The sequence below is a fragment of the Pristiophorus japonicus genome, chromosome 18, assembly GCF_044704955.1.
Source record: "Pristiophorus japonicus isolate sPriJap1 chromosome 18, sPriJap1.hap1, whole genome shotgun sequence".
NCBI lineage: Eukaryota > Metazoa > Chordata > Chondrichthyes > Pristiophoridae > Pristiophorus > Pristiophorus japonicus.
In genome coordinates, this window is record NC_091994.1 from 14,797,857 (window position 1) to 14,808,453 (window position 10,597).

Below are 10,597 nucleotides of genomic sequence, written 5' to 3' on the forward strand. Positions count from 1 at the left end.
CCTTGCACATATCGGGCTTGAATCGACATTGATGAGGTCTATGACTGCACTCGCAGCGTTGACATGGTGCTAATGGATACGCATTCACGCCCCACGGCAGACTCTGGGTCACTCTAGGCCTAGTTCTGGCCTCTGCGGTCATGTGGGCCCTGCCCTGTATAGTTCTGCCTGCTGAAAACATTATTTTATGCACAGTACTTGCCGGTGAGCTTCGATTCTATGAAGCTATCTGTTTCGTGTTATTGCTCATGGACATGAAGGCTTGGGCTATTGTGATGGCCTTGCTCAGATCTAGGGATTCGGCAGACAGCAGTTTGCGAAGAATGACCTCGTGGCCGATTCCAAGTGCAACATTTCCCCCAAGGATCCTGAAAATTCGGACTGTCCCGCAAGGCGTCTTAGGTCGGCGACAAAACTCGCCACGTTCTGGCCCTCGGAGCGATGGTGTATGTAAAAGCGATACCTGGCCATTAAGATGCTCTCCTTCGGCTTGAGGTGTTCCCGAACCAGCGTACAGAGCTCTGTGTAAGACTTGTCCGTTGGTTTGACCGGTGCCAGCAGATTTTTGAGGAGGCCATATATCGAAGACCCACATACAGTGAGGAGAATCACCCGGCGCTTGGTCGCTGTCTCAGCCTTGTCCAGTTCGTTGGCCACGAAGTTCTGGTCGAGGCGCTCAATGCAAGCTTCCCAATCATCACCCTCAACAAATCTCTCAAGAATACCAACGGCAGCCATTACCGCATGAAAGTTCGTGATCCGTTACTCGTCGCCAATTTGTTGTGTTCAGAATAAATCCACAGGACTGTATTGTAAGCTCAAACTGTTGTGACCTTAGTCTCTTTATTCAGACTCAGAGTGCAGAAGCAGCATGGTGAACCCTTAGGTCTACATAAGAACCTAAGAATTAGGAACAGAAGTAGGCCATCTAGCCCCTCGGGCCTGCTCCGCCATTCAACAAGATCATGGCTGATCTGGCCGTGGACTCAGCTCCATTTACCCGCCCGCTCCCCATAACCCTTAATTCCCTTATTGGTTAAAAATCTATCTATCTGTGACTTGAATACATTCAATGAGCTAGCCTCAACTGCTTCCTTGGGCAGAGAATTTCACAGATTCACAACCCTCTGGGAGAAGAAATTCCTTCTCAGCTCAGTTTTAAATTGGCTCCCCCGTATTTTGAGGCTGTGCCCCCTAGTTCTAGTCTCCCTGACCAGTGGAAACAACCTCTTTGCCTCTATCTTGTCTCTATCTCTGTCTCCCACAGGTGTGCCCCCTTGTGGCAAGTCTTACATATTGGTGAGGTTTATATACATGCATAACAGGGGCTATAAATAGAGCTAGATCGCCGGGCCCTAGAACATCGTGGGCGAAGGTGTGACGAATGAGGGTATGGGGCCCAGAAGAGCCGAGGGCCCAGGGCAGCACAGGCCTGCACACACTGCGATATGTGTGCGCACTAGGTCCGTGCAGCAGAGCAGGTCTCCAATCGTCCTGGTTAACCCTTGCAACTGGATCAAGGCCTAGCTCTGTCAAGCCCGTGTGGTGGCTGATGTGCAACGGTCACCACACGTTAAAAAAATCCACACACAGGCATCTTCCACCCCTTCAATTGGAGTTCAGGACTGGAACATCGGGTCCTCATTGAAACATCTGTGAACTCTTGTGGAAGCAAGTCATCCTCGTTTGAGGGACTACCTACGATGATGTTGAGTGGTGATAAATACCACTGTGTACATGATTTGAAAAGTGTCTCACTTATCTTGCACATGGCTGTAGTGATGTCAGTTTGGCTCAGTTGGTTGCACTCTCACCTGTGAATCACAAGGTCATGAATTCAACCCCCCATGACAATACAACACATAACCTTGACTGGCAGTTCCTTGTGGTATCAAAGGAGTTGTCCAGTACTTGGTAGTGCATTGCCATAATACAAAGGAGTTGTGCAGTACTTGAGATGCTAAACTTTAGATGAAATGTCAAATTAAATCCAATTTGGGAGAATACTAAAGATCCCATCGCACTGTTTAAAGATCAAAGGGCAAAAAATTAAATGGAATAGTGGCACACATTAGCACCCGAGAGTGGAGCTCACCACCGGAGCACCTTGCTGTCAGCGCCTCCCAAGGTTTGCCGGCGGCGCTAACAGCTAGCGCTGCACACTCTAGCGCCACCCACTTGGTGACATCAGTGCGCGTGCAACACCCCGATAGCGCTGTGGTTGGGAACTTCAATGGGTTCGCCTGTCTTAGCGCCGGCTGCTAATTGCTCCAGAGAAAGCAGGCATCCCAGAAGCTCCCAGGGTGCTACTGAAATCGATCATCGGGTGAGTGGTTGGAAGGTGAGGTTTTTTTCATTGACATTGACTTCATTAAGGTTTATCTTTGACGTTTCAAAATATCAACAACGTAGAAATTTACAGCGCAGAAGGAGGCCACTTCGGCCCATCGTGTCCACGCCGGCCGACAAAGAGCCGCAAGGCCCTCAGTCAGCAGCCCTGCCCACCTACCTTGCTTTAATTTTCACTTGTCAGCTGGTTCAGCTGACCTCCCCTATAGGCACTGGGATGCCTGTTTCCAAGTGCCACAACTTCATTAGCGCTCCCGTGCCAGCGCCCCGTGATTCAACTTTAGCGCCCGAAGAGGAGTGTGGAACGCTTCTCATAGCACTCCACTCCCCTCGAGGGGGGCTAAAAATCCAAAATCCTGATTGGAGACGGTAAACATTGCCCGCTGCTAACGTTAACGACCAGGGGTGTTACTGCCTCAAACCGGGCGATTATCAATTTTTCCCCCAGAGAATGCACCTGGTTTTCTGACCTACATCCTAAAAATGAAAACAAATTTATCAGTTGATTAAGCTCACTTCTGTTTGTGGTATCTTGCTGTATATAAAAAAAAGCCACCACGTTTGTCACTGTACTTCAAATGAATGTCATTATTTTTGATGTGTATTGCATATATTTCAGAGAGATGTGATAAATCCGTATTTTTTTTGTTTGTTTGCACAGCATGTTTAGGAGGAGGAAGGGTTTAAAGATTACTTTTACTTTCTCATTCAGCCTGCAAATTGTCTCTAGGTTGGACATAATTACTGAACACTCTGCCAACTCGATTCCCTTTTTCCCTCTTCTCAGGCTTAAAATTACAGCATATTTAAATATGTAAAATGGGGCCAAGCAATGGAAAATATCTCCAGCGGTACTCCCTTACCACCTCCGCACAGGAAAATCCAGGCCATTATTACTTAATTTAAAATATCTGCGCTTTGGGGATAACAGTATCGTTAGCAGCAGCCTACCCGACGAATTCGAGAAAATGAGGCCAGTCTTGGCCAAGTGAATTTACACTGCAGCGTACTTTTCAGTACATCAACCCTGATGAATCGCTTCTTCTGTACAAAGCTAAACCTGATTTTAAGGACTACATAACCCTGAACGCAGCCAGGCTTTAACTGAAATCTATGAACTATGTAGGAAACACAGAATAATGGGATGATACTAGTGGTTCTGTGTGGAAATCTTTTCCAAAAATATCATTCGAAAGAGAGACTATGATAACCGTATTAAAGTTGCTGTATTATTTGTGAGTTGTAGAGCTTTCTCTGTTGTGTATTAAGTGCTATTGAATGGGGACACTGTTGATGGATTCAGATCTATTTTAGTTTACCTACTGGCAGCAGGCATAATATTACTGCCATCAAGAATTCTATTTTCTACCAGGCGGCAATATAAAACAAGATTTGTAACAAACTTCCTATTTCCATACTTCTCAGAGCACCTTTGGGTGAAACGGAACTGTCTGTAGGGCTCAGGGGAGGAAGTGGTTTAATGGTCAACTCAACTTGTCCATGACCTGAAATAACTGCGTTCAGAGAATGTTAGACTGAAAATAAAAAGAAAGACTTGCGTTTATATAGCGCCTTTCACGATCACCGGACGTCGCAATGCACTTTACAGGAAATGAAGTACTCTTGAAGTGTAGTCACTGTTGTAATGTAGGAAACGTGGCAGCCAATTTACACTCAGCAAGCTCCCACAGACCGCAATGTGATAATGATCAGATAGTGTTTTTTGTAATGTTGATTGAGGGATAAGTATTGGCCAGGACACTGGGATAACTCTCCTGCTCTTCAAAATAGTGCCATGGGATCTTTTACATTCACCTGAGAGAGCAGACGAGATCTCAGTTTAACATCTCAACCAAAACATAAGAACAAAAGAACATAAGAATTAGGAACAGGAGTAGGCCATCTAGCCCCTCGAGCCTGCTCCGCCATTCAACAAGATCATGGCTGATCTGGGTGGACTCAGCTCCACTTACCCGCCCGCTCCCCATAACCCTTAATTCCCTTCTTGGTTAAAAATCTATCTATCTGTGACTTGAATACATTCAATGAGCTAGCCTCAACTGCTTCCTTGGGCAGAGAATTCCACAGATTCACAACACTCTGGGAGAAGAAATTCCTTCTCAACTCAGTTTTAAATTGGCTCCCCGTATTTTGAGGCTGTGCCCCCTAGTTCTAGTCTCCCCGACCAGTGGAAACAACCTCGCTGCCTCTATCCCTTTCATTATTTTAAATGTTTCTATAAGATCACCTCTCATCCTTCTGAACTCCAACAAGTAAAGACCCAGTCTACTCAATCTATCATCATAAGGTAACCCCTCATCTCCGGAATCAGCCTAGTGAATCGTCTCTGTAACCCCTCCAAAGCTAGTATATCCTTCCTTAAGTAAGGTGACCAAAACTGCACGCAGTACTCCAGGTGCGGCCTCACCAATACCCTATACAGTTGCAGCAGGACCTCCCTGCTTTTGTATTCCATCCCTCTCGCAATGAAGGTCAACATTCCATTCGCCTTCCTGATTACCTGCTGCACCTGCAAACTAACTTTTTGGGATTCATGCATAAGGACCCCCAGGTCCCTCTGCACCGCAGCATGTTGTAATTTCTCCCCATTCAAGTAATATTCCCTTTTACTGTTTTTTTTCCCAAGGTGGATGACCTCACATTTTCCGACATTGTATTCCATCTGCCAAACCTTAGCCCATTCGCTTAACTTATCTAAATCTCTTTGCAGCCTCTCTGTGTCCTCTACACAACCCGCTTTCCCACTAATCTTTGTGTCATCTGCAAATTTTGTTATACTACACTCTGTCCCCTCTTCCAGGTCATCTATATATATTGTAAACATTTGTGGTCCCAGCACCAATTCCTGTGGCACCCCACTAACCACCGATATCCAACCCGAAAAGGACCCATTTATCCCGACTCTCTGCTTTCTATTAGCCAGCCAATTCTCAATCCATGCTAATACATTTCCTCTGACTCCGCATACCTTTATCTTCTGCAGTAACCTTTTGTGTGGCACCTTATCGAATGCCTTTTGGAAATCTAAATACACCACATCCATCGGTACACCTCTATCTACCATGCTCGTTATATCCTCAAAGAATTCCAGTAAATTAGTTAAACATGATTTCCCCTTCATGAATCCATGTTGCGTCTGCTTGATTGCACTATTCCTATCTAGATGTCCCGCTATTTCTTCCTTAATGATAGCTTCAAGCATTTTCCCCACTACAGATGTTAAACTAACCGGCCTATAGTTACCTGCCTTTTGTCTGCCTCCTTTTTTAAACAGAGGCGTTACATTAGCTGCTTTCCAATCCGATGGTACCTCCCCAGAGTCCAGAGAATTTTGGTAAATTATAACGAATACATCTGCTATAACTTCTGCCATCTCTTTTAATACCCTGGGATGTATTTAATCAGGACCAGGGGACTTGTCTACCTTGAGTTCCATTAGCCTGTCCAGCACTACCCCGCTAGTGATAGTGATTGTCTCAAGGTCCTCCCTTCTCACATTCCCGTGACCAGCAATTTTTGGCATGGTTTTTGTGTCTTCCACTGTGAAGATCGAAGCAAAATAATTGTTTAATGTCTCAGCCATTTCCACATTTCCCATTATTAAATCCCCCTTCTCATCTTCTAAGGGACCAACATTTACTTTAGTCACTCTTTTCTGTTTTACATATCGGTAAAAGCTTTTACTTTCTGTTTTTATGTTTTGCGCAAGTTTACTTTCATAATCTATCTTTCCTTTCTTTATTGCTTTCTTAGTCATTCTTTGCTGTCGTTTAAAATTTTTCCAATCTTCTAGTTTCCCACTAACCTTGGCCACCTTATATGCATAGGTTTTTAATTTGATACTCTCCTTTATTTCGTTGGTTATCCACGGCTGGTTATCCCTTCTCTTACCGCCCTTCTTTTTCACTGGAATATATTTTTGTTGAGCACTATGAAAGAGCTCCTTAAAAGTCCTCCACTGTTCCTCAATTGTGCCACCGTTTAGTCTGTGTCTCCAGTCTACTTTAGCCAACTTTGCCCTCATCCTACTGTAGTCCCCTTTGTTTAAGCATAGTACACTCATTTGAGACACTAGTTCCGCACCCTCAATCTGTATTACAAATTCAACCATACTGTGATCACTCATTGCGAGAGGATCTTTTACGAGGAGATCGTTTATTATTCCTGTCTCATTACACAGGACCAGATCTAAGATAGCTTGCTCCCTTGTAGGTTCTGTAACATACTGTTCTAAGAAACAATCCCGTGTGCACTCTATGAATTCCTCCTCAAGGCTACCCCATGCGATTTGATTTGACCAATCGATATGTAGGTTAAAATCCCCCGTGATTATTGTCGTTCCTTTTTCACATGCCTCCATTATTCCCTTGATTATTGTCCGCCCCACTGTGAAGTTATTATTTGGGGGCCTATAAACTACGCCCACCAGTAACTTTTTCCCCTTACTATCTCTAATCTCCACTCACAATGATTCAACATTTTGTTCATTAGAGCCAATATCGTCTCTCACAACTGCCCTGATATCATCCTTTATTAACAGAGCTACCCCACCTTCTTTCCCTTTTTGTCTATCTTTCCGAATCGTCAGATACCCCTGTATGTTTAATTCCCAGTCTTGGCCACCCTGCAACCACGTTTCTGTAATGGCCACCAAATCATACCGATTTGTAATGATTTGTGCCGTCAACTCATTTACTTTATTTCGAATGCTGCGTGCGTTTAGGTAGAGTGTTTTAATACTAGTTTTTAAACCATGATTTTTAGTTTTGACCCCTCCTGCAGCCCCTTTATATTCATACATATTGTCCCTTCCTATCACATTGTGGTTTACACTTACCCCAGTGCTACTCTGCCCTGTTGCCTCCTGCCTTTCGCAATCTTTCTTGGGGTCCTGTTCATCTGAGCCCTCACCCACTCTAACTAGCTTAGAGCCCTCTCCTGGGTTCCGAATACTCCTCACGTTGATGCACCGAGCTTTCATGCTTGCCTTTTTATTACACTTTGACCCTTTAGAATTTTGCTGTACAGTGGCCCTTTTTGTTTTTTGCCTTGGGTTTCTCTGCCCTCCACTTTTACTCATCTCCTTTCTGTCTTTTGCTTCTGTCTCCATTTTGTTTCCCTCTATCTCCCTACATTGGTTCCCATCCCCCTGCCATATTAGTTTAACACCTCCCCAACAGCACTAGGAAACACTCCCAGGATTGGTTCCAGTCCTGCCCAGATGCAGACCGTCCGGTTTGTACTGGTCCCACCTCCCCCAGAACCGGTTCCAATGCCCCAGGAATTTGAATCCCTCCCTGCTGCACCACTGCTCAAGCCACGTATTCATCTGAGCTATCCTGCGATTCCTACTCTGACTAGCATGTGGCACTGGTAGCAAACCCGAGATTACTACTTTTGAGGTCCTACGTTTTAATTTAGCTCCTCGCTCCTTAAATTAATCTCGTAGGATTCATCCCTTTTTTTACCTATGTCGTTGGTACTAATGTGCACCACGACAACTCTCTGTTCACCCTCCCTTTTCAGATTGTCCTGCACCCGCTCCGAGACATCCTTGACCCTTGCACCAGGGAGACAACATACCATCCTGGAGTCTCGGTTGCGGCTGCAGAAACGCCTATCTATCCCCCTTTAAGGCGGGACCTCTGACATTGCAGCGTTCCCTCAGCACTGCGTTGGAATAATAGCCTAGATTTTTGTGTTGAATCCGAACCCACAACCTTCTGACTCAGAAGCAAGAGTGCTACCACTGAATTCAACCACTGGTTTAATCATATGTAGGCTTTGGATAGAACAGACTTGATGTGCTGAAAGCCTTTGACACTGACACTGCCCTCTTGTTTGGGAAGTTTCGAGGCTCTGCCCCAAACAAGATCCCATGGAAACTAGAGGGAAAAGGTCGTGACCCAGCATATCTTGGTCCCAGCCTAAATTCTGGCCCTCCTTCCATACTCTCACTCAATATTTGGCCCTTACGCATCTATCGTGACCACTTAATTTCAATACTCAGAGTTAAACTTGAATTAGATAACCACCAGTCTTTAAGAAGAACTCTTATTTCTTTACCCATTGGTTGTTTCAGCATTGTAGCCTTTTTAAGTGAAAGAATATACAGGGAATGTCAAGAATTAAAATGATCGGCATAAATAAAATGATGTCAGTATCGTAATTGTCACTTGGCAACTGATTGGAAGTGTACTTGTGTTGTTTGTGTTGGTGATGGTATTACTTTAAAGGGTAATTATAGGGAGATTGGGAACAAGGAGTAATTTGAAATCTCTGCACACACTATCTGATCCATTCCCCCACTTCACAATGACTGATGTTTCTGCAGCCCAAGCACACCTCTGTCGGCATCACCGTGTGTGATACTTCCTACCCTTTGGATCAACCCAATAAAACAAAGTGGCATTGCTAGTAGGAGAATGAGTGGTGCTCCAAATACCTCTGATTAGTTTCCCTGGCCTGCAAAAATAAATTGTCCACCATTGTTGTCATTGCCTATACCTGTCTATGGCCATAGGCAGGAGGATGAGTTATTATGGGAGCAGTTCATATGGCTTATCAGTAAAAAGAAATGGAAATACTAGTTAATGAATATGATTCTGTTTTAGGAACATAGGAGATAATGGACAAAACAGATCATCTAGTTCATCTTCTACCGTCCTGGTAGTCGTATGGTACAACAATAATGGAGTTGTTGGTGAATCATAGCGATCAATCTCTATCACATAGTCTACAACAGAGCCAGACATGAGGAGAGAAAAGAACGAATGGTGGAAAGCTTTGGGAACTGTAATGTATGCACCTGTGAGCATGCTCATAGACTTGTGGCGCTGTTGGCCTACAGCCACACTAGTCTGAAAACGCCCGATCTCGTCTGATCTCGAAAACTAAACAGAGTCAGGCCTGGTTAGTACTTGGATGGGAGACCGCCTGGGAATACCAGGTGCAGTCAGCTTAGTGTCAACCATGGCTCAGCAGGTAGCACACTCGCCTCCGAGTCAGAAGGTTGTGGGTTCTAGTCCCACTCCAGGGATTTGAGCACAAAAATCCAGGCTGACACTCCCAGTGCAGTGCTGAGGGAGTGCTGCACTGTCGGAGGTGCCATCTTTCGGATGGGATGTTAAACCGAAGCCCCGTCTGCTCTCTCAGGTGGATGTAAAAGATCCCACAGCAATATTTTGAAGAAGAGCAGGGGAGTTATCCCTGGTATCCTGGCCAATATTTGTTTTAAAGTTTAATTTGTTTTAATTGCCGGGTTTTAGTGTCCCCCTCCCCTTTTATAGGGGGGCACTTGTAAATTATATGATTTTATTGGCCAAAATTTTTTTTAAAAAAAAACAAAACAAAAAAAAACACAAAAAAAAAGGGCAGTTGAAAAGTGGCTGGAGTGTTCCCCAGATTAGGGGGCACTTGATTTAATGTTAATTATGTTTTACTCCAAAAGAGTTGTGGAGCTGTTGCACTGTGAGTGGCTTAGCCAGTCACATGATGCTCACAAGACTCAATAAAACCCCAGTTAATTGAGTTCAGATTCTCCATGATGAGGCGTGCAGTTGTGAGCCTGGTGGATGAACTGGTAGTGTTCAGTTTGATTGTTAAACCTTTGCTAATAAACCAGTTAGTTCTTTCCAGCAAATGTGTAGCTGTGAATTCTTAAGCAAAGAACCCATGAAGCAAATACATTACAGGAACCATACATACAAAGTCATCTGTTCCTCCCAAGTATACTGCACTTAGCATTTGTCATGTCTCAAATTATTCATGTGCTGTATGCCAAAATATTATTTTCTGAAGAAACCTATCTAACTTGCATTTGAATGAATCAATACTACCTGCTTCCACCATTTCCCCAGGGAGCCTTTTCCATAGATTGACCACTTGCTGTCTGAAATAATAATCCTCAGATTAGTTTTGAATGAATCCCACGCAAGTGCAGGCCGTGTCCTCTGGTTCTACTGTTCTTAGCAAGGTGAAATAGCTCACCATAGCCTACATTATCTAGTCCCTTTAGAATCATAAATCACCTCTCAACTTTCTCTCTTCCAGTGAGAACATGCCCAATTTACATCATCACCTCATAATCCAGTCCCTCCATCCCCTCAACCATTCCGGTTGTTCTTTTCTGTATGCTCTCGATAGCTGCAATATGCTTTTTGTACTGCGACAACCAGAACTGTACACAGTATTGTAAGTGCGATTGCATCAATGATTTATAAACTGG

The 10,597-nt window shown here is 44.4% G+C and overlaps 1 pseudogene; it reads left to right on the top strand.

The window, feature by feature from the left end:
• The first annotated feature begins 9,212 nt into the window (after positions 1–9,212).
• On the top strand, positions 9,213–9,331 carry LOC139229558 (5S ribosomal RNA; annotated as a pseudogene).
• The last annotated feature ends 1,266 nt before the right edge of the window (positions 9,332–10,597 follow it).